The following is a 24226-nucleotide window of genomic DNA, read 5'->3' on the forward strand; positions in this document are numbered from 1 at the left end:
GTGGACTTTTATGGATGCCTGAAGGAAAGTTGCTGACAGGCAGTCAGTGCAGAGTGTCCGGTGGATCCCAAGGCCGGGATCAAGAAGGAAGGGTACCTGCAAGCAGAAGGGACAGAGTCAAGGTCACTAGCCAGTGACCACGTGGAACCAGGAAGGAACCAGGCGATGTCGTGAAGATTGCAGGTGAAGGGTGAAGCTTGTCGCAGCAGCCACGGGTACCAGGATTCGTCGAGGACGACCAGGACCAGGAGGCGAGCTGTCCCACGAAGGCTCTTGCTGTCGGCGGCGTCGAAGTTGAACTAGGACTCACCAAGCCTTGGCAAGCGGAACCCACGAAGAATGGAGGACTTGCTTCTGGTGCAGACCAGGAAGGTCTGGGGTGCTTCTCTTTTGCAGAGGAGCGGGAGCCAGTCTGGAGGAGCCAAACCAGCAGTGAAGATTTGAAGGTGTCGTCACAAAGGCCGCTAGCCAACGGGCAAGCAACCGGACAGACCCGGCAAGCAGGAAAATGCAGAAGGGCCCCACGCAGGACTCGTGGAGTGTGGGGGGCTGATCTTCGGTACAGATGGTGCTTGGGGTTGGGGCTTCTCAATCCCCAGTGCACAACTTCGAGGGTACCTCAGAAGCTGCGCTGGAAGATACTCGCCACTTTTCCCAGGTAGCTGGTCCCACGTCTCTCGTCGCCTCCACGGATCTCAGCTCGGCTGTGGATGTGGATCAGGGTCGGAGAAGTCTGGAAGTCAAGGCTCTGGTCGGGCTCTGCAGTCGGTCCCTCGTAGAACTTTAGCAAAGCAAAGGGTAGTCTCTTGATGGTGCCTGTTTGCACAGGGTAGCCACTCCTTGGCCACAAGGGAGATTCTTCAGTCTTCTTCTTTCGTCGAAAGTCGAAGGTCCAGAGTTTCTGTTCAAGTTGCAGGTTCAGGATAATCTAATCTCCTGGGGCCCAGCTACCACACTTATACTAATCTGGGGGGCTGGGTTGCCTGCTAGGTTACGCCTTATGGGTGGGACCTGGGAGGGGGGTGGTTACACCCCCTTCCCTTTGTCCAGTTTCGCGCCAGGACTGGGGCTGGTGTGCCCCAGCACCGGTTTGAACTGGACTATGCATGGGACACCTTGTGTGCCCCAGGCAGTGTCTCGTTTCATTCATCCCTCCCTGCCCCAATACACTATGGCCTGTCTGGGTTGGTGCTCGCACCTCCCAAGGCAGGAAACCTATTGTCCAAGCCTCCCTTGCCGGGATCACTCCCAGCAGCAGGAGGTCAGACTTGTGTCGTGGCAGCAGCATCCATTTTGTGATGCTGGGGCTCTGGTTAACTTTAACCGGGTAAGTAGGTTTCAACATGTCTTCTCCCTCTAGAAGGGAGGGATAATATCCTCATCCCCAGAAATGGGATGGGGGTATTATTCCAAAGTGTTAGACACCTTACACGACATGTTTTGATAAAGCCAAACCATAGTTACCATAACCGTTTAAGATTATAAGGCACTTTAAGAGTATATGGTAGGCTATATCATAGAACAGCTATAAGGACATGGTTCCGAAAGCTGCCGACAGGCTCAGCTCATGCTAGAGCACCATCTCACATGTTACCAAGCACTCTGCCTCCAGGATTGTTAAGGCCTGCCATAGTAGGAGTGGCTGATAGGTACACATGTGTCTATATATAAGATAGGTATAGGAATACTACACCTAAGCAAGGGGTGATTACACGACCTTGCCCCAGCTGAGTGATCAGCCAGTTGTGTCATAATGGAAGGCCAGGCCAGGGGTGGCATAATACATGCTGCAGCCCCTGGTAGGCCTAGGATACACCTATGCCCTGGGTACCTAAGGTACACTGTACAGGGGCCAATAAGGCGATCCTATCCAAATGGGTTATGCACCTAAAGTACATAGTATCAATTTAGAGAGAGAACAGCAGGGCTGTGGGTCTGATTAGCAGGCCCACAGCCACATCTAAGTCGAAAACCAGTAAAGCAAAAGCAAAAAGTGGGGGTGAACATAGAAAGCAGACCCTACTCTCCTACAAGCGGAGATTCACAACTGCTGAGGAATGATCAGTCATGATATTGTTAGCTTCGGTCACTTAGAAAATTTGACCAAGTATGATCTGTTCAGGAGACACAGGTTTCTCTGTTATCATAGTGATACTGGTCCCTGTATGTCTGTATGCCACAGCTTTTTGACCATTAATGAGTGGCTGTTGTCTGTACTTGCCCAAGTTAGTGGAATTTACATGTAAAGTTGCACGATCCATGCTACTTTGATAAGAACAGTCTGATTGGGAGTTCTGACTAGGCCAGAACCCACTTCAGAACCCTACTAATGCCTTGGGGGCACTACTAATACTACTTATACAGGTGGTAAGGGCATTACTGTTTTTAGGAGCAGTAGGAGTACTCGCCTTTGTGACGGATTTAGAGCAATTTGCATTTTTTGCTCAATGGCCTTTTTACTTACACAGGTCACAAACACCAAGGTTTCTTGTTGAAGGCAAGAGGTTTGGGACCCACCCCCAGAGGAAGAATTTTGGGGACCTTGTTAAGACCCTTTCTAGTCTTTTCTTTTTTTTATTACCAACTTTGTATTTATTGAAAGATGAGTTCAGCCAAAGTACACAGCTGTGTGCCTACAACCATCCTGGCCGGCAGCGAACAGAATCTAATTCCACCATACAGGAGCAGTAAAGCACAGCATAACTCATGTACCTCCCCTCCAGTTCCCTGCTGTCAACGCATCCCACCCAACGTGCCCGTCGCCCCACATCCTGTCTAAAGCCATGTTCGCACCAGCGGGGGGGTCAGATAGGGCAGATGCAACTGGTGGTGTAGTCTAGTCTCTAACGTGGGTCCCGCGGTAGGAGGCCAACAGGGCCCGGGTCCAGGGCTAGTGAGTGTCTTAACCTTGCCCAGGACAAGTATTTGTTACTCTCTACGCCAGGTCTATACTAAGTTCTTATGCCATGCCCCGGACAGCTCATGTAGTGCAATACAGTGTTCCCAGGCAAACTCGCAGTTTTTGAAGGGACTGGACGGAGTGGCGTAGCGCCACCGTGCTGTGTCGCCAAGGCACTATCACATCGCTTAACCTCTATAGGTCCTGAAGACAGGACAAACCAAACAAACAAGGAACGGGGGAAAGTGGCGGGGGAGGGCGGCGGGGGAGGGGAAGTAGAACGCCAAGTGCCTTAGTGGGGGATAGTGGGAAATCCGGCGGATTCAACTAGTCTCGCTTAAGCTGGGCCGGCGGTCCCCTGGCATCCCTGGTACCCCTGTGGTGATGTATGCCTGCGTGGTGGGAAGATCCGACCCCGGCGCACTCGCCTGGAGCTAGGGACCCCCCAATGATGAGGGTGTCAGCTCCACAGGCCGCGCGAGAATCTCAGAGCGCGTCAGATTAATCTCGTCGTCGAACAGTTTTAGGGCCCGCAGTCTCGATGGTTGCAATCGTGCATGCTCTATCCTGCCCAAGTGTTCACCAAGGGAGTCCAGAGGGTCTTGAACCTAGTTTCCCGGAACTGGAGACGGGCTGTAAGCAGCTCCATCGCCAAGACCTGCCAGAGGCGGGCGAACCACACGTTGATGGAGGGCGGCTCCGCCTTCTTCCAGTATACCGCCACTGTTTGTTTTGCTGCGCCTAGCATGTGAAGGCTGAGGTGCCAGTCTCGACCTGTCATTGCCCGCCGCGACGTTGGTCGGAGGCCCCAAATAATCGTGAGCGGGTCCTCCGGTAGGGGGTAGCCTAGTACCCTTTTGATGTGGCTTAGGACTTCCTTCCAATAGGTAGTCAAACTCGGGCACGTCCACCAAACATGGATAAAGTCCCCTGGCGCCTGAGCACAGCGCCAGCACAACGGGGACACCTTAGGGAACATCTTCTGTAGTCGGACAGGGGTGTAGTACCACTGGGTCATCACCTTGTAGGCCGATTCCTGCTGGGGGATGCTACGGAAGGTTTTGGGGATATCGCTCCAGAGCCTTGCCCACTGCGCGGAGGTGATCCCGGAGCCCGAGAGGTTCTGCCATCGTACTTGGTACGGATGTAGTCCTGGACGCTGGGAATGCTGGAGCACTTTATAGACGCGAGAGACGAGGCCCCTATATGTGCCAAACGTGCGCGCTAAGTGCTCAAACGGGGTGAGAGGCCGCGTGGCCGCCTGCACCAGCGAAGAGCCCTGCACCCAGTTCCGAAGCTGTACGTATTGGAACTTGTCCCTGTCCGTCAGCCCAAATTCCCGTTGGCATTGCTGGAAGGATTTGAAGTTCCCCCCCACAAAGAGATCTCGGATCGTCCGACAGCCGCTTTCCGTCCAGTTCTCAAAGTATGGCGAGCGGCAGGCCGGCGGAAACTGTGGGTTGCGAGCCAGGGGGGTGTGTGGCGAGGGGAAGGTGGTGAGGCCCCTGCGGACCGCCACCCTGTCCCAGATCTCCAAGACCGTCCTAGTGGGGACCGCCATGTACGCACTACAGTGGCGCGCCGCCCGGGGCAGCCAAGCGTGATCCCAGATCGGGCGACAGGTAACTGCCCTGTCCATGTGGAACCAAGTCTTTTCGCTTTCCCACGCCCCCCACTCCAGAACATATCGGAGGTGCGACGCCCAGTAGTAGTCCATTAGATTGGGACAGGCAAGACTACCTCTATCCCGAGGGAGCTTTAATATTTTGTTAGGGAATCGCGGTTTCTTACCTCCCCAAATAAAGGAGATCAAGTCCCGTTGTAACCCTTGGATGTAATGTTCCGGTATGGGAGTCGGCAGAGTCTGAAACAGGTAGAGGATCTTTGGCAGCGCGGACATCTTGATTGCATTGAGGCGACCAAGCCAGGAAAGCGGCAGTGCCTTCCAGGTGCGCAGGTCGGCTAGGACCGAGCGCCTGCACTCCGGCCAATTGGCCTGCGTTCAGGTAGCTAGGTCCGGTGTCAAGTTAAGGCCAAGGTATCTCACTGAGCCGCTCGCCCATTGATATGGGGTGCATGTCTGCAGCGCCGCCACCTCTGCCTCCGGAATCGTGAGATTAAGCACCCAGGACTTAGTGTGATTAATTTTTAGCCCGGAGGCACGCTCATAGGCGTGGAGCAACGATTGTGCGGCCGGGAGCGAGGTTGAGGGCGCAGACAGCGTAAGAAGGAGATCGTCGGCAAAGAGCGCAATCTTGTGGTCGCGTCCCTGCAGATGGGGAATGGCTGTGTAAGCTGGCCATTTACTCGTACCCGGGCTGCAGGGGCAGCGTATGGGGCCATGATGCGCGCTTCCATTTTAGGCCCAATGCCTATTTTCCGTAACACCGCTCGAAGGAACGCCCAATCTACCCGGTCGAACGCTTTTTCAGCGTCTAGGGACAACAGGCAAGCCGGGATTCCCCAATGCCTGGCCTTTCCCACAATGTGGGCGATGCGACGGACATTGTCCGCACCTTGGCGTTGGTGTATGAACCCCACCTGATCCGGGTCCACAAGGCGAGGGAGGTGCGCACTAAGTCGTTTGGCTAGAATTTTGGTATACAGTTTAAGATCTGTATTCAAAAGGGCTATGGGTCGATAGGATGAGCAGAGGGTGTGGTCCTTCCCCGGCTTTGGGAGGAGGGCGATTTCAGCCATCGCCATGTCCGGAGAGGGCCCCCCCGAATCCGCGAATGAATTAAAGAGCCGAAGGAGGTAGGGTTGCAGCTGCGGCAGAAAGGTACGGAAGAATGCCACTGGGAGCCCATCTGGCCCAGGTGTCTTGCCTAGCGGGAGATCTCCCAGGGCGCCCGCTATTTCTTCCAGTGTAATGGGCTCCTCTAAGAGCTCGGAGTGGTGTTTACTCAGCGGCTCCCATTCACATTCTCCCAGGGTCTCCGCGATCAATGCAGGGTCCGGCGGGTCTCTCATGTACAGGGAGGAATAGTAGTCATGAAATGCCTGGAGCTTCGCAGCTTCCGTGGTCGCCCAAGTTCCCCCTGCCCCCTGTAGCTTCGCGATATGGGCCTTGGCCGCCCTCGTACGCAACCGCCGCGCTAGTACTGCGCCCACCTTGTCTCCTCCGATGTAAAAGCGCTGTCGGAGCGCAAGGAGCACCCGTTCCGCCTTATTCGTCCTATGTGCCCGTAGCTGTCCTCTAAGGACCGCCAGACGCCGCTTATGGGCCACCAACGGGCGGGCCTGATCCATCTTTTCCAGCGTCTTGAGTTCGCGGGCAAGTCTGGTTTCGTACAGTTGGGCTTCCCGCGTCCGGGCGGCAGCTATAGCCGTGAGGGTGCCCCGTATCGTGGCCTTGAAGGCATCCCATAAGAGGGGAAGGGAGGTCTCCGGCAACTCGTTGTGCTCGAAGTATTCCAGTATGGCCGTCTTTATTTCCTCCCTGTCTACCGGGTCCCGTAGGGCGTGATCCGGGAACCGCCAGCGGCGTGGACCTAAAGCGCGAGTGAGGCGCTCATGGAGTAACACCTCCACGTGGGCATGGTCGGAGACCGAAATGCTCGAGTGCGATGCCGATATAGTATCTGTGAGCAGGGAGTGAGAGACAAAGACCATGTCGATGCGAGAGTAAGAGCGGTGTGCATGTGAGTAAAAGGTGTAGTCTTTCTGCCCCGGGGAGTGGTAACGCCAAACATCTACCAAGCTCAAAGCAGTAAGGGATTTTTTCACTGTGGCCGACAGGGCCCCCACTCCATGAAAGGCTCCCCCACAACGATCCAGCTCTGCGTCCCAAACCAGATTGAAGTCGCCCCCCCACTATGAGGTCTGAGCTCACCGGGTCAAGATACTCCCGGATGACCCCGCGCAGGAAGACGTCCTGACCCTGGTTGGGAGCGTAAAGGTTACAAAGCGTGAGCCTACGGTGTCCCCGCGTTAGCTCTACCCTCAGGACCCGGCCCGCAGTGTCTCTACGCACCTGTGTGTCCCCATGGAAGAATCCCGCCCGACAAAAAATTGCGACCCCCGCTGTCTTAGTGTCCGCAGATGCCCAGAACCTATGGGGAAAGCGCGGATGAGCCATTCGACCTACATCGGCCCGTAGAAGGTGCGTCTCCTGCAGGAATACTATGTCGGCGCCCTGTTGGAGCAAATACCTCCAGATCTGATGTCGTTTGCTAGGTGAGTTGAGCCCCTTCACGTTCAAAGAGACGACCTTCCAGGAGGGTACTGTAGTCATAGACATGGATCAACAAGTGCAGTTGTCCCCCCCGCAGCCCCCAGCCCATCCACAAAGCCCCCCCGCCAGAGAGTTAGGAAGTAGAGAGGGAGAGAGGAAATAAGGTAGGAGCAAACAAAAGAACCAAAACCACAAAACGGCCAACATGGCCAACAAGGCCTATTCCAGTCTAGGGAGTGGCCAGGCACTGTGGCACAGGCTATCCCGGAGATGTCACTCTCCCAGGAATAGAGGTGGGGTTCCGTCGGCACTGCCGCCATTCACCAAGTCAGGAGGAGCCCCGGGCCGCCGCCCAACGTCTGGAGCTGCAGCAGCGACCTCAGTGAGTAGGCCGTACTCTCTCTCCCCAAAAGGCGGCCGGTAGTCCCAGAGAGAGCCACCTCGCATTCTCAAAAGGGGAGCCAGGGTTGCAAGCATGGAAGTTCACTGGGGAGCGGGCAGCTGTGATCCCGCCGGCGACGAGCCGGCTTCCAGGGACCGAATGTGGCGTATGATGTCCTGCTTGTCCCTCGAGGATCGACTAGCCGCAGGAGAGGGAGATCGCCCCGCCCGGCGCACCCTGGACCAACTAGGCTTGAGCGAGGCGCGAGGCCCCGTGGCACCGTGCATCGGACTGGCCGGAGGGGAGTCCGGGATCTGAAGCAGCTGCGCAGCCTCCCTGTAGGACCGCAGTACCCGTCGTCTGGACTCCCAGTGGAAGATGAGGGCGAAGGGATGTCCCCATTGATAGCGAATGTTGAGGTCTCGCAGCTTGTCCGTAACCGGCCAGAAGGCCCTCCGGCGCCGGAAGGTCGTGGGGGCCAGGTCCTGGAACAGTTGGATCGTAGCTCCCTTGTACTTGATATCTGTCCTATCCCTGGTCGCCTTGATAATAGCCTCCTTCTCGACAAAGAAGTGGACCCGCGTCAGGATGTCGGGAACTAGGCCTGGTCTCCCAGGCGGACCAGAGACTCGGTGGGCCCTATCCAGTGCCGGCGGAGAGGCATCATCATCCCCCCGGAGTTCATGTAGAAGGTCCCCCACAAATGTCATAATATCCGCCCCCTCCGCTCCAATCGGGACGCCTCGAATGCGGATGTTGTTGCGGCGCCCCCTATTTTCCAGGTCCTCCTGCCTGATCTGCAGCTCGACATTCTGCTCCTCCAGGGCCGCTATTCGCTGCCATAGGCGCTCCTGGTCCTCCGTGCGAGCGTCCAGGGTCTTCTCCATATCGTCTACCCTGTCCCCGAGCTCTCCCACGTCTCTCCGGAGCTCCTTGACGCAGGCCTGGACCTCCGTGCGCAGCGAACCTATTTCAGACTTGAGGTCCTGCATGAAGAGCGCCATAAAGGACTGCGTCACTGGCTCCGCCGACGCTCCAGCCCCCAGCGCCTGAAAGCCCGTCGGCGCCCCTCCAGGCTTATTCCAAAGGTCCTTCACCGTGGCGTCTTTCGTGGGCGCCGATGATTCTTTTCCCGGCTTGGTGCGCGTCATTGTGCAGTCCCACGCCGCCTCCCCAGGAGGACCCCGGCCGCAGATCGGGCAGTCAACTGAGGGCCACCACCCGGGAGGCCAGCCAGCGTCCAAGGGTGCACAAGCCAGTCCGCGTCGCGTCCAACGTAGGGCTGCCCCACACTCCAGGCCGCACGCCCTGGTCACAGCGCCGCAGTGTAGGCGTTCCGGGTGCAGCGGTGGATCAGGGCACCGAGGTCCGCGCCGACACAGCCCGCCCTCAGGGCACGGATGCCTCCAGTCCCCAAGCCCACCAGGCTCCGACCCGGGGCCTCCCCTACCCTCGCAGGCAGCGAACGGCACAGTTTCAGCAGGACATGGGGGCGCGCCGTCTCCGCAGCGGCCCTCCCGCGCCTCCAGGGAGTTCCAATGTACCCCCACAATGTGCCAACACAGACCGCTCAATAGGCAGGGGCAAGCACAATGTCCATGCAGGGGGGGCCCAACGGCCACATAGTCCCGCTGTCCCAGGCCCCGCTAATGCCACACAGTTCAGCTCCACTCCTCTCTAGCGGCCAGCAGGGGAGGCGATCCAGCAGCCGGGGACACCACCAGCACCCCGTGTATCCCCCGGGTCTCCCCCAACTCCGGGCAAAGGCACGCCCCGTCGGACAGGCCCGGAACGCGGTCAGGGGTCAGCAGCCACTAGTCTGGCGTTCGGGCACACAGCCACCACCCACGAGGATCAGCCAGCCAGACCGCCCCTGGTCCGGGGCTCCAGTTCAGGGCCGCAGGGGGAGCCCCCGCACTAGGTCTCCGGGCGCCTCCACAGTAGTCGCCGCCCCCTCGCAGGCAGCACTCCCAGGGGTTCTCCAGCGGTCGGGCCCACCTCCGCCAGGGCGCCGCCCGCCACCGCAGTCAATCCTCCCCCGCAGGTGTCCGATCAAACCGCTACTCGGGCCGATGCCGCCCGCCACCTCCTCACCTCAGGCTAAGTCGTCCTCGTCTCCAGCTCTCGACTGCAGGGGCCGCAGCGTCGGAGGCACAGGGGCACAAAATGGCGGACCCGCCTACCGGAGCAGCCCCCCCAGCGCCTCCTCCTCCAGCCAGTTCCAGGGAGCCTCGGCCCCCGCTCCCAGACGCCTCCGATCTCACCCAAAATGACCAGGCAGCTCCTCCGGCGGGTTCGGGCACCCAGTCAGCCCGCGGAAACCCTCCGTCGCCCTCCGATGCGGGACGCCCAAGATGGCGGCCGCCTCCTCTGCACCCGGGGTCTCTCCCCCGTCCGGCCTGTCGTACTCTACTTTCTCGCACCGCGTAGGGGACAGGGCCCTACCCCTGTCTATCTTGGTATTAGCGAACCGCAAATGGTGAATGCGGCATGTACGAGTGTTTTATATACCGTTCTAGTTATGAATGCACTGTGTACACGTCATTCTGCTTCACTACGCGGGTTCCATTTTGGAAGCAGTGGCCATCTTGTCATTGCCCTCACATAGGCTATAATGGAGCAAACACGGGCCTCACAGTACATGTGCTTTCCCGTGACTTCTCTGTGACCTGGGCAGCTGGGTCTGCTGCCCTGGGTCAAACCGGTCTCACGAGCTCCCCTTCCTCCGTCCACCTGTGATTAGCATCAGGGCTTGACCCATCATAAAACCCTTTCATTCTACACAAACCTCCGGCTAATCTCTTCCACACCTGCTTGTTCCTGCTTTATGACTTGTTTCCCAAAACAGGAGATGCTCATGTTTATTGGGGGGTCTGCCAACATCAAATGTGGGATCTGAACCTTACTGTGTAAATCATTGTGGGCTGGCCGAACTGGAATGTGGGATGGTCATCATGACTCTGCCTTTTCTTTGTAATATATACTTGTATATGGCCGTATCATAAAACCTAGGAATGTATGCTTGAGGCCAGAAAAGGCCTATTTAAAGTGAAGCCCGTTTCTATGATTTTCAGCAGTCTCCTGAGAACATACACGCTGTTGTACTTCTAGGATACCTGTCATTGGTCTGCAGCCAATAAACGATTCTTTGACTTCACCCAGAAGACTCTGTGTTTCTGTAGGTCCGGAACAGGGTGAAACCCAGAAGTCATAGGGTGTGTGCCCCTGCACCGCTGGGACTAAAATACCCAGTACTTCAGTTTGGCGCCCAACTCGGGACGATTTCAGCGGTACCAGTCCAAGCCAGAGGTTCGTGAGGAGCTTCGTGTGGAAATTCCGGAGGAAGGCCGCCACTTCATCGACCCCTGCATGTCGACGTGGTCCGAAAGTCTTTTCTGCGAGGTTCTCCGCGTCCCGACGGCTACGAAGGACTGCTGCCCTGATTAATCGACCTGTTTTGGACCCTTGACGAGTTTGAGAGAGCGAAACAATCGAGAGAGTCTTCTGGTGACGCCATTGATCAGCAATATTCAGTTAAGTATAAGTGGAGCGTCTCCCATTTGTTTTGGTATCCTTCGGGATCATTTGAAATTAGTGATTTGGAGTTTGCAAACGCCAAAGCCAGAGGACTCGTGTATTCACGAGACTATCGTAATCGATAATCCTTTGACGTTTGGGATCTAGACTAGTGAGCGAAGATGCCTGGTTCTGGAATATTTGGTAGATTATTCTGTTTGGGTTGTGGAAAAGATTTCCAGCTAGAGGAATCATGTCCGGTTCCTCCGGTTGGAACCCCAACTTATGAGCTCTATGTAAAACATGGCGTAGGCCCCATTGCATATAACGAAGTGTGGATCCACTACACCAGGAAAGATGGTGTTTTAAAATGGCCCCAAAATGGTAGTTTCGATACTGATATTTTAGATAATTTGGAAATTAAATTGTTCAAGAAGAAAGCCCGGCCGGCGATGTTTGACTCTTTCCGCTTATGGCGAAAGGAAGCCAAACAAAAGGAAATTAAGCTAGCGAAAAAGAATAAAAGAGAGAGAGGTATGACAGTAATGCAAGCAGCTGTACAATTTAAAGACAATGAGGAGGAGCAAATGAGTGAGCAATTGCACAGGCAGCGTAAGTTAGGTATCGACAAATGTTACCCAGTTTTACCACACTCTAAGCAGAATGAGTCCGAAGAAAAGGAGAAAGATCCCCTGATGTCACATTTGTTGAGTTCGCCACCCCCGTATGCTCAAAATGCCACGGCGCCTCCCCAGCTTGTAAATATGCCACCTCCAGTGAATATACTGCAAGCCTTGCCGCAGCCGCCAGCGGTGTTCCCGACTGCCCCCGCGCTCCCTGCGACTTTGCCTAATTCAGCAGCTGCCTCTTCTGACACTTTTCCTTGCACTACTTCAGTACCTGTTTCTACATCCTCTTTTCTTCCCTCTGTTTTTCCCCCTGTTTTCGCCTCAAATTCTCCTTCGGCGCGACAACGTTTAGCTAATGTGGTTACTACGTTAATGTCGCCTCTCTTTGATGCGTCTGGTGCGACTCCTGGCTTACAGCGTAAGCAATTGCGTAGTCAGTTGCCTAACCCCGATGAGAAAAAGGTAATAGATCGCATGGCGCGCAGATGGATTGTTTTCCCTTCACTGTATGATGTGGAGTCAGTGGTTAATGTCTTCCATCAGTGGGATGCCCCGAAACAGAGATATGTGTTTGAGAAAATGTGTGAGATTCTCTGTGAAGAATTGGAGGATAGTGGTAAAAACCCGAGCCCGCAGGAATTGTGTAGAGTGAGGTCTGATTTTGAAACTGGTATAATTGTGGATCGTGAAGTAGATAAAGCAGTCGCGGTTGTATTGTCCTTCAGGAATGGTGATTGTCAACAGTCGTTGTTTGAACCTGATGTCCTTGTGGGGAAAAAGGTAAAAGCGCGACAATACCCTATGAGAGAAGTTCCCCCGGTATGGAAGGAAGCGGTTGCAGCTGCCGGTGGTAACCCCGCTGTGGCAGCACATTTCCAGCGTGTTTGGGTGCATGTTCCATGGAAGCGCTCTGAGGTGTTAGCGCTTAAGCAGTCCTTGCCTGATCCCCGTAAAAACCCAGCAGGTTATTATAAAGAGTTGTCACAGACGGCAGGGTCATGCGTTATGAATCTGGCCGACATAGACATGTTGTTTGGTAATGTTGTCCCGCAGCCCCTATGGGGGTCAATCCGTAATGTAGATCACGATGCAGAACTAGGGGACACATGGGCTAACATTGTTGCTGCTGATGCTAGACAAACTGGTGGTGCGAAACCAGAACCTTTAGTAGCTGAACTGCCTGGTAGAATCATTACGTATATGAAGACAATAATGCCTGCGATGCGCGTAAATTGGGACAAGCTATCTGCCTGCAAGCAGAAGAAAGATGAGACAGTGTCAGACTTCTTTACCAGGTTTGAAGAAACGTTTATTGATCACAGTGGGCAGGATATGAGTACTGAGGGTGGCCAACGGTTATTTGTGGATACATTTGTGCAGAATTTACTTCCTGATCTGTGTAAAAAGTTGAAAGATTCAGAGAGTTCTTGGGCTGTTTCTTCTTCAGCGCAAATACTGGCTACTGCACAGTATTACGAAAATCGGGATAAAGACGAGAAAGATAGGACAGAAAAGAAAACGAAGGAATTAAAGACAAAGGTCCTTTTACAGCAGGCCTATCCACCACGTGGAGGTCAGAATAATTATAGGCAACCCCAAGGTGTCTATCACCAACCCCAACAGCTTCAGAACAATCAGCAAATGAACGGGTATTATCAACCACGTGTCCCTGTAGGTCCCAACCAATGTTCATACTGTAAAGAGGAAGGTCATTTTAAATATAGTTGCCCTAAATTACTACAGCGGAACGGTAATATGTATGGCGCAAGAGGTAGAGGTGGTCAGCAAGCTCCTAGAGGTAGAGGGCGTGGAAATGTTCCCCAGAACGCGCGTCCTCTGCCGCCTCAAAATACCATTAATAGCTTCGATCAGCAACCTAATGCGACTAGTAATACAGCTCAGTATTATAATAATGATTATTATGCAGAGGATGGTGTTGCAGAAAATAATGATTACTAGGACAGCCACAGACAAAGAGAGGGAGTTGTTTCAGTGCCAGTGGATCAGAGTGGACCGTACGTTGAGGTGACTACAGCAAATGTAACGGAGCCTTTTCTGCTAGACACTGGTGCTGCAAAGAGTTCAATTATGCATTCCAAACTCCCTGGCGCACCTTTGTCTGGCAATATAAATGTTTCAGTAGGTTTTTCTGGCGCCCCTGTTAGGAACCCGATTTCCAGTCCCATGTCACTTTCTGTTGGACCTTGCGAGCTGAAAGCACCCCTGATTCTGACAACAGGTTGTGGTGAGAATTTGTTGGGATTAGATTTGTTGAAAAGATTGCATGCTACACTGTATTGTTCTCCTTCAGGAGTACAACTTACATTAGGCAAGAAAGTGATTTCCCCAATGTACTTGTCTAAAAACACAATGCCACCTGAATTATCATCCCTTACGGATGCCCTTTGGGCTACTGGTCCCAATGATGTGGGCCTCTTGGAGATACCGCCATACGTGGTGACTTTAAAGGCTAATGTCAGACTGCCACGTATTCCCCAGTACAAGATCTCTAATGAAGGGCAGAAAGCATTGTTAGACATTGTCAGCGACTTGATTAATAAGGGTGTGATTGAAGAGACAAGAGGCAACGTTTGCAATAGTCCGATTTTACCTGTCTTAAAACGAACGGACCCTTCACAGCCATCTGTTTACAGATTTGTGATCGATCTCAGAGAGGTTAATAAGATTGTTGTACCACAGTTCCCGGTTGTCCCTGATATAACTGCCTTGTTAACAATGATTCCAGCCTCTGCTGCATGGTTTTCAGTGATTGATTTAAAGAATGCTTTCTTTAGTATCCCAATTGCAGAAGAGAGCAGAGACATTTTTGGTTTTAGTCTGGGAGGCCGAAGCTTCCGCTTCAAACGCGCTCCCCAGGGCTACTGTGAGAGTCCTTCAATATACAGTCAAGCTTTGAAAGCGCAGCTTGATGCACTTGTTTTACCTAGTGGCGCTATCCTGATCCAGTACGTGGATGATTTACTAATTGCCGCAGATACTGAGAAGATCTGTAAAGAAGCCACATTGTCACTGTTGCGCCATTTATCCGCTTTCCATCACAAGGTGTCTCTCTCTAAGCTGCAATATTGTCGACAAGAAGTGACCTACTTAGGTCATCTCTTATCGAAGGAGGGAAGGAAACTGACCCCAGAAAGAATTCAAGCCATTGCACAGTTGAGTGTGCCAAAAACACAGAGAGAAGTGCGTGCTTTCTTGGGCATCACTTCATACTGTAGGCATTGGATCCCTAGTTTTTCTTTGTTGGCAAAACCTTTAGTAGCCTTAACATGCAAAGACACACCGAATCCTATCCCATGGTCTGAAGAGTGTCAGAAAAGTTTTGTGGAATTGCGAAATGCATTGTGTTCGGCTCCTGTGTTGGGCACTCCTGACTATAGCAAACCTTTTACATTGTATGTTCACGAGAAAGATGGATGTGCGTTGTCAGTGTTAACACAGCCTTTTGGCGACAGACCGCGCCCATGCGCATATTTTTCATCCACCTTGGACCCTGTAGCGAGGGCATTGCCAAGCTGTCTGAGAGCGACAGCCGCTGCAGCAATGTCTATCCGACAATCTGCTGGTTTGGTAATGGACAACACATTGATTGTTATGGTTCCACATGCTGTAGATACATTATTAAATAGGACCAAGACACAGCACTTGACTAGTGCGCGATTATCAGGCTATGAGCTCACACTGTTAGCCAATCACATACACATAAAGAGATGCAATACGCTGAATCCAGCTACATTGTTGCCAATACCAGCAGATTCAGATGAGATTGAGCAACATGATTGTCTGTTCAGAACGGAAGAAGAGACGAAAGGGAGAGTGGATCTCAAAGATACTCCCCTGACTGAGTGTGATGGCACTTTATGGGTGGATGGTTCCTGTTTCAAGCTCCCTAATGGTGACACGACTGCTGCATATGCTATCACGACTTTACACACGGTCGTGGAAACTGCACGAGTGCCACATAATTCGGCCCAAGCAGCGGAATTAATCGCCCTCACGAGAGCGTGTGTGTTGTCTGAAGGAATGAGAGTGAACATATACACAGATAGCCAGTACGCCTTTGGCGTGGCTCATAATTTTGGGCGACTGTGGAAAGAGCGTGGGTTCCTGACGTCACATGGAGCTAAAATTCAGAATGGCAAGCTGGTGAATGATCTCCTTGAGTCACTGACCCTACCGTTGCAAGTTGCGATCATGAAATGCAGTGCGCACAGGAAAGTTACAGATGATGTTGGACATGGGAATGCGTTTGCTGATGAGACCGCGAAAGAAACGGCACAGAATGTGAAGACTAGAATGTATGTTGCAGGCCCCGCAAGATGGGTTAATGATGTTGGGATGTGTGAAAACACAATAGAGAGTGTGAAGTCGCTTCAAGCTGAAGCCACAGAGGAAGAGTTAAGCAAGTGGAGAGAAAGTATGGGTAAGTTGGATGAGAATGGTTGCTGGATTGATCTGACAGAACATAAGCGATGGTTATTGCCTGATGCATATGTACTTCCAGTGGTTACTATGGCACATGGAATGGCGCATATTAGTACGAAAGGTATTTGTAAGTTGTTGGCTCCAGTATGGCAGAATGCTGGGATTCCCAAGTGTGCAGAGAATGTGGTCAAGAATTGCATGGTATGCTTGAAGTACAACCCTGGTAGGGGAACCCCAACTCCAGCCGATCACTTTGCACCCCCATCATGTCCATTTGAAGTTTTGCAGCTGGACTTTATTCACATGGAAAGATGTAACAACCTGAAATATGTACTGGTGGTTGTTTGTGCTTTCTCGAAATGGATAGAGGCTTATCCTCTGAAAGATAACACTGCCCTATCCACAGCTAAAGCCCTTGTGAAAGAGTTTTTCCCTAGGTTTGGGATGCCAAGAATGGTGTGGTGTGGTGTGATAATGGAAGTGAGTTCGTGGGTAAAGCGATGAAGAATGTATGTGAAGGTTTAGGCATCCAGCAGAAGTTCCACGCTGCAAATCACCCCCAATCAGCTGGACTAGTAGAGCGCTACAATGGAGCCTTAAAGCTCAAGCTGGCCAAAATTCAGGCGAGCACCGGTCTTAAATGGCCTGACGCTCTGCCTCTAGCACTCCTGTCCACCAGAATGACCGTACACTCACGAGTGGGACTTAGCCCTTACGAGGTTGTTTTTGGCCGCCCGGCCAACATATGGGGTGTACCGAGGCCTACGAAGTTCAGTGAGATAGAGCATCCAGTACTGCTCGATTACCTGTATGATTTGACTGTTAAACTGCGTGTTTTGCACCAACAGGTACATGATACTCTCCCTCAAGCCTCTGAAACTCCTGGACACCCTATCAACCCTGGTACGTGGGTGCTAGTCCGAAATTTCCAGCGCAAGAGCAACGACGAGCCTCGCTGGATCGGCCCTCATCTTGTTCTACTGTCGACAAGATCAGCAGTGCGAGTGAAAGGGAAGAAGCACTGGATCCATGGCACCCACTGCAAAGTAGTCCCCTTGCCTCTGCCATATGACCAGTGGGTCCAGGAGGGTATCGCCGACTCTGAGACAGACACTGTACCTCGTTTTGTACCATTCAGTGACGCACGCCTAAAAGACACAGTTTCAGACCAAGAGAGTGACAATATTCTGCAGGAAGCTGTGCCACCTTCAAATCGACTGGACACCACTGAGCCTGAACTTTTGTTCCGAGACCAAACAGCACCTGGCCGTCTCCGCTATAATTTGAGACCTAGGCCCATGGACAAATAAAGATTTCCTTACTATTTCCTTTTTTAACATTTTTTGCTCTCCCATCTGAAAGACTTTCTTGATTTTTTGTTTTTCGAACCACCATCCGGGTTCTGCCGCAGGGTCGCGGTGCCAAGACTTTGGGGTACAGGCCGAAGACGCTAGGTCGACGGTTCTGGTTGGTCTAGGGCGTTTCCCTGGACTGACAGGCGTACTCCTTAGCGGAAGAAACTCATCCGCCGCGAGCGGCCCGAGTAGAGGATGGAGTTTTTTAAGATGGAGAGACCCATTGAGGAAATGAACTTTAAAGCAAGGATATGTAAAATTATGAAAAGTAAATGTTTTGTCTTTTTGTGCCTTTTTACACTGTGTAGTACAGTAATGTTCATTGTAGGATTTGTGTTCTTCTCCGCTCAAAAGCCCATTGAACCCACTGAACAGCCTATACCTCTTTCTACTGCCTCCTCTCACTCTTTTCACCCTTTGCCTGAGCACGAGCAGACCAGACGATCGGAGTTTGTAAATAACTCGTTTATCCAGCTCTTGCACCAGCACCAACTGGTAATGAATACGACCAATTGCTGGGTGTGTGGGTTAATGCCACATACCATTAACAAGGGTATTCCCTACCTGGTGCTGCCGTATAGTTACAATGGATCGTCATGGGCATTCCAGACCATGTTTCTCTATGCTCTAGATACGTACTCCCCTCGCCAACCGCGTTCCATCAGACCCATCACCAATAATAAGGCTTTAATGAAAGGAGTTGCCGATATGAGTAGAGATATCGACGCATACTCGTCCATTCCCAAAGAAGAGTTGAGACCTTATGTAGGATGGAACGCGACGGGGTATAGTATTAGTCTGGGTGAAAGACAGCGAAAAATCTCCTCTCCAATCTGGGTCGTACCCCACATGGGTCGGTTCTGCTTACAGGGTAATGGTCAGAATCCTAGAGCTCAACTGGGAAGAAGTGACTGTACTGAAACGTACACTTTCCCGTCACAGTTCTCCCCTGCGTTTCTGGCTGCCAAGGGCACATATTTCATCTGTAATGACCGAGCATATACATGGTTGCCCCCTGATTTCTCGGGCACATGTTATATTGCGAACTTGCTACCGCCGACATTTACTGCTGCCTCTGACTATCACAAGACCAGAGTTGTGAGAGGTGTGATTAGTAAGGAGGATACTGCCGGTCAGGAAGCGGGAGACTTCTTCTTGGGTTTCCTGCCGTTTTGGGGACCTATGGTGAATAGTAGAAACCTGCGACAACTGACACGTGTGGTTGAATCCACTATAAATGTAACGGCTGGTGCCCTTAGTAATCTGACAGCTGAGCTCCAAGCGGATCGCCTTATGACTCTGCAGAACCACATGGTTCTAGACGTTATCCTTGCAGACCGCGGTGGAGTATGCAAGGTTATTCAATCCAGTTGCTGCATTTTCATACCAGATAACGCTCCAACAGTGTATCAAGCCATCTCCAAGCTCCATAAAATATCTGAAGCCATACACGTGGATAAGGGAGACTGGTCACTGATGGGGTGGTTCTGGGAACTGATATCTGCCTGGGGTTGGAAAGTTCTGATGGTCATTGGAATGATCTTAGCCATTCTTTTCCTGTTCTGTCTGTGCATACAGTGTGCTCCTGCGATATGTGGCCTCTGTGCTACCTTATGTGTAAGGAAACCTGTATCGAGGGACGAGCTTAGTAATAGGATGATGCTACAGCAACATCTCCATGACTTTGCGGACATTGACCTAGACTCGGATTGAGATGGGTATAGTGATTGCCTATGTAAGGGCAAAAGGAGGGTCTGTCGTACTCTACTTTCTCGCACCGCGTAGGGGACAGGGCCCTACACCTGTCTATCTTGGTATTAGCGAACCGCAAATGGTGAATGCGGCATGTACGAGTGTTTTATATACCGTTCTAGTTATGAATGCACTGTGTACACGTCATTCTGCTTCACTACGCGGGTTCCATTTTGGAAGCAGTGGCCATCTTGTCATTGCCCTCACATAGGCTATAATGGAGCAAACACGGGCCTCACAGTACATGTGCTTTCCCGTGACTTCTCTGTGACCTGGGCAGCTGGCTCTGCTGCCCTGGGTCAAACCGGTCTCACGAGCTCCCCTTCCTCCGTCCACCTGTGATTAGCATCAGGGCTTGACCCATCATAAAACCCTTTCATTCTACACAAACCTCCGGCTAATCTCTTCCACACCTGCTTGTTCCTGCTTTATGACTTGTTTCCCAAAACAGGAGATGCTCATGTTTATTGGGGGGTCTGCCAACATCAAATGTGGGATCTGAACCTTACTGTGTAAATCATTGTGGGCTGGCCGAACTGGAATGTGGGATGGTCATCATGACTCTGCCTTTTCTTTGTAATATATACTTGTATATGGCCGTATCATAAAACCTAGGAATGTATGCTTGAGGCCAGAAAAGGCCTATTTAAAGTGAAGCCCGTTTCTATGATTTTCAGCAGTCTCCTGAGAACATACACGCTGTTGTACTTCTAGGATACCTGTCATTGATCTGCAGCCAATAAACGATTCTTTGACTTCACCCAGAAGACTCTGTGTTTCTGTAGGTCCGGAACAGGGTGAAACCCAGAAGTCATAGGGTGTGTGCCCCTGCACCGCTGGGACTAAAATACCCAGTACTTCAGTTTGGCGCCCAACTCGGGACGATTTCAGCGGTACCAGTCCAAGCCAGAGGTTCGTGAGGAGCTTCGTGTGGAAATTCCGGAGGAAGGCCGCCACTTCATCGACCCCTGCATGTCGACGTGGTCCGAAAGTCTTTTCTGCGAGGTCTCTGGTCCGCCGGCCTCTCGCCCCCAAAGGAGACCGTGCACCGGCCGCCAAATTGCCGTGGGATGCTCGTTTACCCAGCGGCAGCCCGGAGCTCCAACAGCCCACGTCTTACTCCATGCACGGCTTGGCCACGCCCCCTAGTCTTTTCTTTTATCCCCATCCTTCTCTGTGGCCTTAGAAGAATCTTGCTTCTTCCTGTCACCACCACCATGAGATTTCTGCTTGCTCCTGGTGCAGACCCATTTTTCTGCCTTATTTCCCAATCCTTGTGGAGAGGTCAGATCAGAGTCCACCAGGTACTGGTGCAGTTGCTGATTTTGACAATTATTAAGGATGTGCTCCTTCATCAATACCTTGTACAGTCCCTTATAGTCATGAAGAACAAAAGTTACTTACCTGTAATGTATTGGTATCTTTAATGGATTCACATGCCTGAATCATTACCCGTCATCGGAGTGGAAGTCCCACGGTACATAAAGCAATAAATATGCACATAATAACCATACCATAGGTAACATAGAACCAGGAAGTAAAGTAGCTAGAAACTAAAAGGAAAAAACTTCCACCTCTATGACTCGTCCAAACTACAGCCAATTAGGCGACAGCACCCTTCAGAATGTTCTCCTCGGAGGCACAGGCTCTCATATTTTCTCGCACAAGTGTGATCCATACTGAAAACAGCATAAAAGAGCCTCTGAGGGGAGGTGGGTGGGTTGCATGTGAATCTATGAAAGATACCAATACTGGAGAACCAAGAGGGGTATCTTTCATAGATTCACATGCCTGAATCAGAGTAGAAAGCAGTACATCCATAATAATGCTTGTGATATCATATACATAATAAAGCATATGTACATAGAGACATTATGCAATAACATATATGAATAGTTCTACACATATATTCACTGAAAAAACCATAGGTTTCAGGTATGTTATAGTTAGGAATTAGCATTTAAAAAACCTTAGAAATTCACAGATAAAACCATAGGTTTTAGGGGTGTTATAGTTAGCTGGACATTTCACTCGTACAAAACCAGTGAAATTCCCCCGTTATAGTTAGTTCAGCTAATTATAACTCACGCGCCCGCAATGCACTGCTGATGACGTCACATATTACATCACTCATGACATCACTCATGACATCTCAAATGACATCACTGATGACATCATCCACTGAATGTGTGTTTTTCTGAAATGTAAATATGTTTTATATATGTATATCTCAAGGTTGATGGAAGAATAAATGGGTATATAAGTGTCTAAATGGATGGTTTTTGGGGGGAAAATTGATTGTATAACTGACTGATTAAGTGTATCTTAGTGAATACATAGGTTAGTGAGTAATGTTTAAATATATAAATATCTGTATCAGTCTCTCACTTTGTGTATAAGTGGCTACATGAGTTGGTGAGTAGCTACATAAGTGTCTATACAGGTTATTAGTTGTTTTTTTGAGTAGCAGTATGAGCGTCTGTATGGTTTGGTGGGGGTATTACGTAGTGCATAGATGCATGCATGAATGAGTGACTCACTCTTTGTATGTGTTGAAGACAACATGTGTGCAGGACTGTATGGGTGGATGAGTGTGTGTATGGGTGTGTTAGTGAGTGACTGACTGTCTGAATAGTGTCTTTATGAGTAACTACATATGTTTTAAACTAGTATATATGAGTATTGGTGTATATACGTGAGTATATGTGAGAATGAGAGATTGGAAGAGTTCCTGTATAAATTAGTAAGTGTTTCTATAAATGATTGCTTAAGAGAGTAAGTATGTGTAAGTTTCTGTAGAAGTAAGTGTGGTGGTGTGTGTCTAACTGTATATGCAAGTAAATGGATGTTTGAAACTTTGTTTGCATGTGTGACTGTGTGTGAGTAACTCTATGGATGAGTGTCGGTGTGTAACAGGATGTATAGGTGTATAAGTACATATGATGAGCGAGTACATGCATGAGTGACTGTATAGGACTGTTAGTGAATGAGAGGATGTGTGTGTAGATCTTGGAATTACTGAATAGGTGTGTTGTAAATGGTATTGGTATGTCCATTGTTTTGAAAATGTTAATTTCTGTTTTTGAGTGTGTGTATATCAAAGGTTACATTAGGGTGAGAGGAGGTCTGCCACTCTATCACAAGGATGATGTCATCAGTGATGTCATTTGAGATGTTATCAGTGATGTCATGAGTGATGTCACTTACCATGTCATGAGTGATGTAATACGTGACGTCATCAGCAGTGCATTGCGGGCGCACGAGTTATAGTTAGCTGAACTAACTATACCAGGGGAATTTCACTGGTTTTGTACGAGTGAAATGTCCAGCTAACTATAACATACCTGAAACCTATGGGTTTTTCAGTGGATTTCAAAGGTTTTTTAAATGCTAAGACAGACAGTTGACAGCCAATTAGCATGCATTTCGTGATCGGGATGGTGCGCTCAGGGTGGGTGGATCCAGCGGGGCCATAGATATATATGTGATTTTGATTTTCTCAGGAACTACTCAACGGATTTACACCATTTAAGCAAAAGGCACAACTCTGAACCAAGGTCTACCTTTCTGCCAAATTTGGTGTAATTCCGTTCGGGCTGTAGCTGCAACTAAAGGTCCCTATGGAAAATTGCATGGGGAAAACACGTTGTGGGACCACCCTTTTTTCTCGGCCCCCGCTTGACGAATCACCCCGAGACTTTCAGGATAGGAGCGGACCAGAGCGGGCCTCGAGTTTTGAACATTTCGTGAAGATTCGTCAACCGGGGCCAAGGTTATTCCAAATAGAATGTTGTGGATTTCCTATGGATAATAGGTCCTAACTAGAACTACCTACTGGCAACCGCCAGTAGGATATATATATATATATATATATATATATATATGAACAACAGTCCCCTCATTGAAAGAGACCAGAGGACACAGCGGGGAGCTTTTGGAGGTTCCTTTAATGACAATCGCTGCAAGGCATGATGCATTTCGGCGTAGTGCCTTCGTCAGATGCCGCCAGCCAAATGAGGTTCCTTCTCCACCCTCCATTGAATTTCTATGGCCCTCCCGATGTTGGAAGGTCAGCTGACTCCGCTTGAATTGAGTGCAGCTGCAGTCTGATGTCAAAGACTGCAGCTCCCAGAATTCCCTATTGTGGTAAATACCGATAGTGGAGCCAAAGTTCTCTTGCGGAATAGCGCTGAAATGCCTGGCAACAGAGGGGGCTTGATGTAGTGAAGACACCCCATGAATAAAAGTCCAGGACCCCCTTAGGTCCCCAACGTTCTGCCCCAACATCTGAAAGTCAAACCGGGCCGTGAAGTGCAGATATAGTGATCCCGCCCCTCCGTGCAGTCACGGACTGTCACTGACAGCAGCCACTGCCTGGCTTGATCCTGAGGCGGTCCTGCGGTATATATATATATATATATATATATATATATATATATATATATATATATATATATATATATATATATATATATATATATATATATATATATATATATATATATATATATATATATATATATATATATTTTTTTTTTTTTTCTGCAAAGCGACCCACTTCGGAAATCACAGGGCGCTCTCAGGTGGTGCGTTCAGAGACGGCAGGGTCAGGCCGTAATTAATTGTTCATTCGTTTCCCCGTAGGGCTGGGTTCTCGCGCACTCCCGGAAAGAACAGATCGTCACCAAATCATTTCGTCAGGTTTCTTTCTTTATTACAGCATGCCAGTTAGAAAAAGCTCTACGCGTTTCAGTCCCCCAGGGACCTTGTTCACGAGACTGGTCTTTGGTCAAACTTTTTTTTGTTTGTTTTAAATCCACCTCTACAATCAACAGTGACATCACTTCCTATTCCTGGAGCTAGGCATTCTGGTACATGAAGTTCAATCAATTTTAGCTTCGAAGTTCATACTATCCCCCATTGAATTAAATAAAACAAATACTGGGATTCAAACCCTTAAGTAAGGATGCAACATAGTTATATGTACATAATTACGACAACCTTCGTGAATAATGCAATAATATAACTGAAATTCTCTTTCATGGGTTTGAAAATAACACCCTCTGGTGGGTC

General features: G+C 50.5%; 1 protein-coding gene across 1 annotated transcript in view; it reads right to left on the reverse strand.

Annotated features, from left to right (window-relative positions):
- Nucleotides 1-24226, reverse strand: part of DNAH8 (dynein axonemal heavy chain 8) — a 13985216-nt gene that overhangs the window by 11310571 nt on the left and 2650419 nt on the right. The gene's annotated exons all lie outside the window — the stretch shown is intronic.

This window comes from Triturus cristatus, chromosome 6 (assembly GCF_964204655.1).
Source record: "Triturus cristatus chromosome 6, aTriCri1.1, whole genome shotgun sequence".
NCBI lineage: Eukaryota > Metazoa > Chordata > Amphibia > Caudata > Salamandridae > Triturus > Triturus cristatus.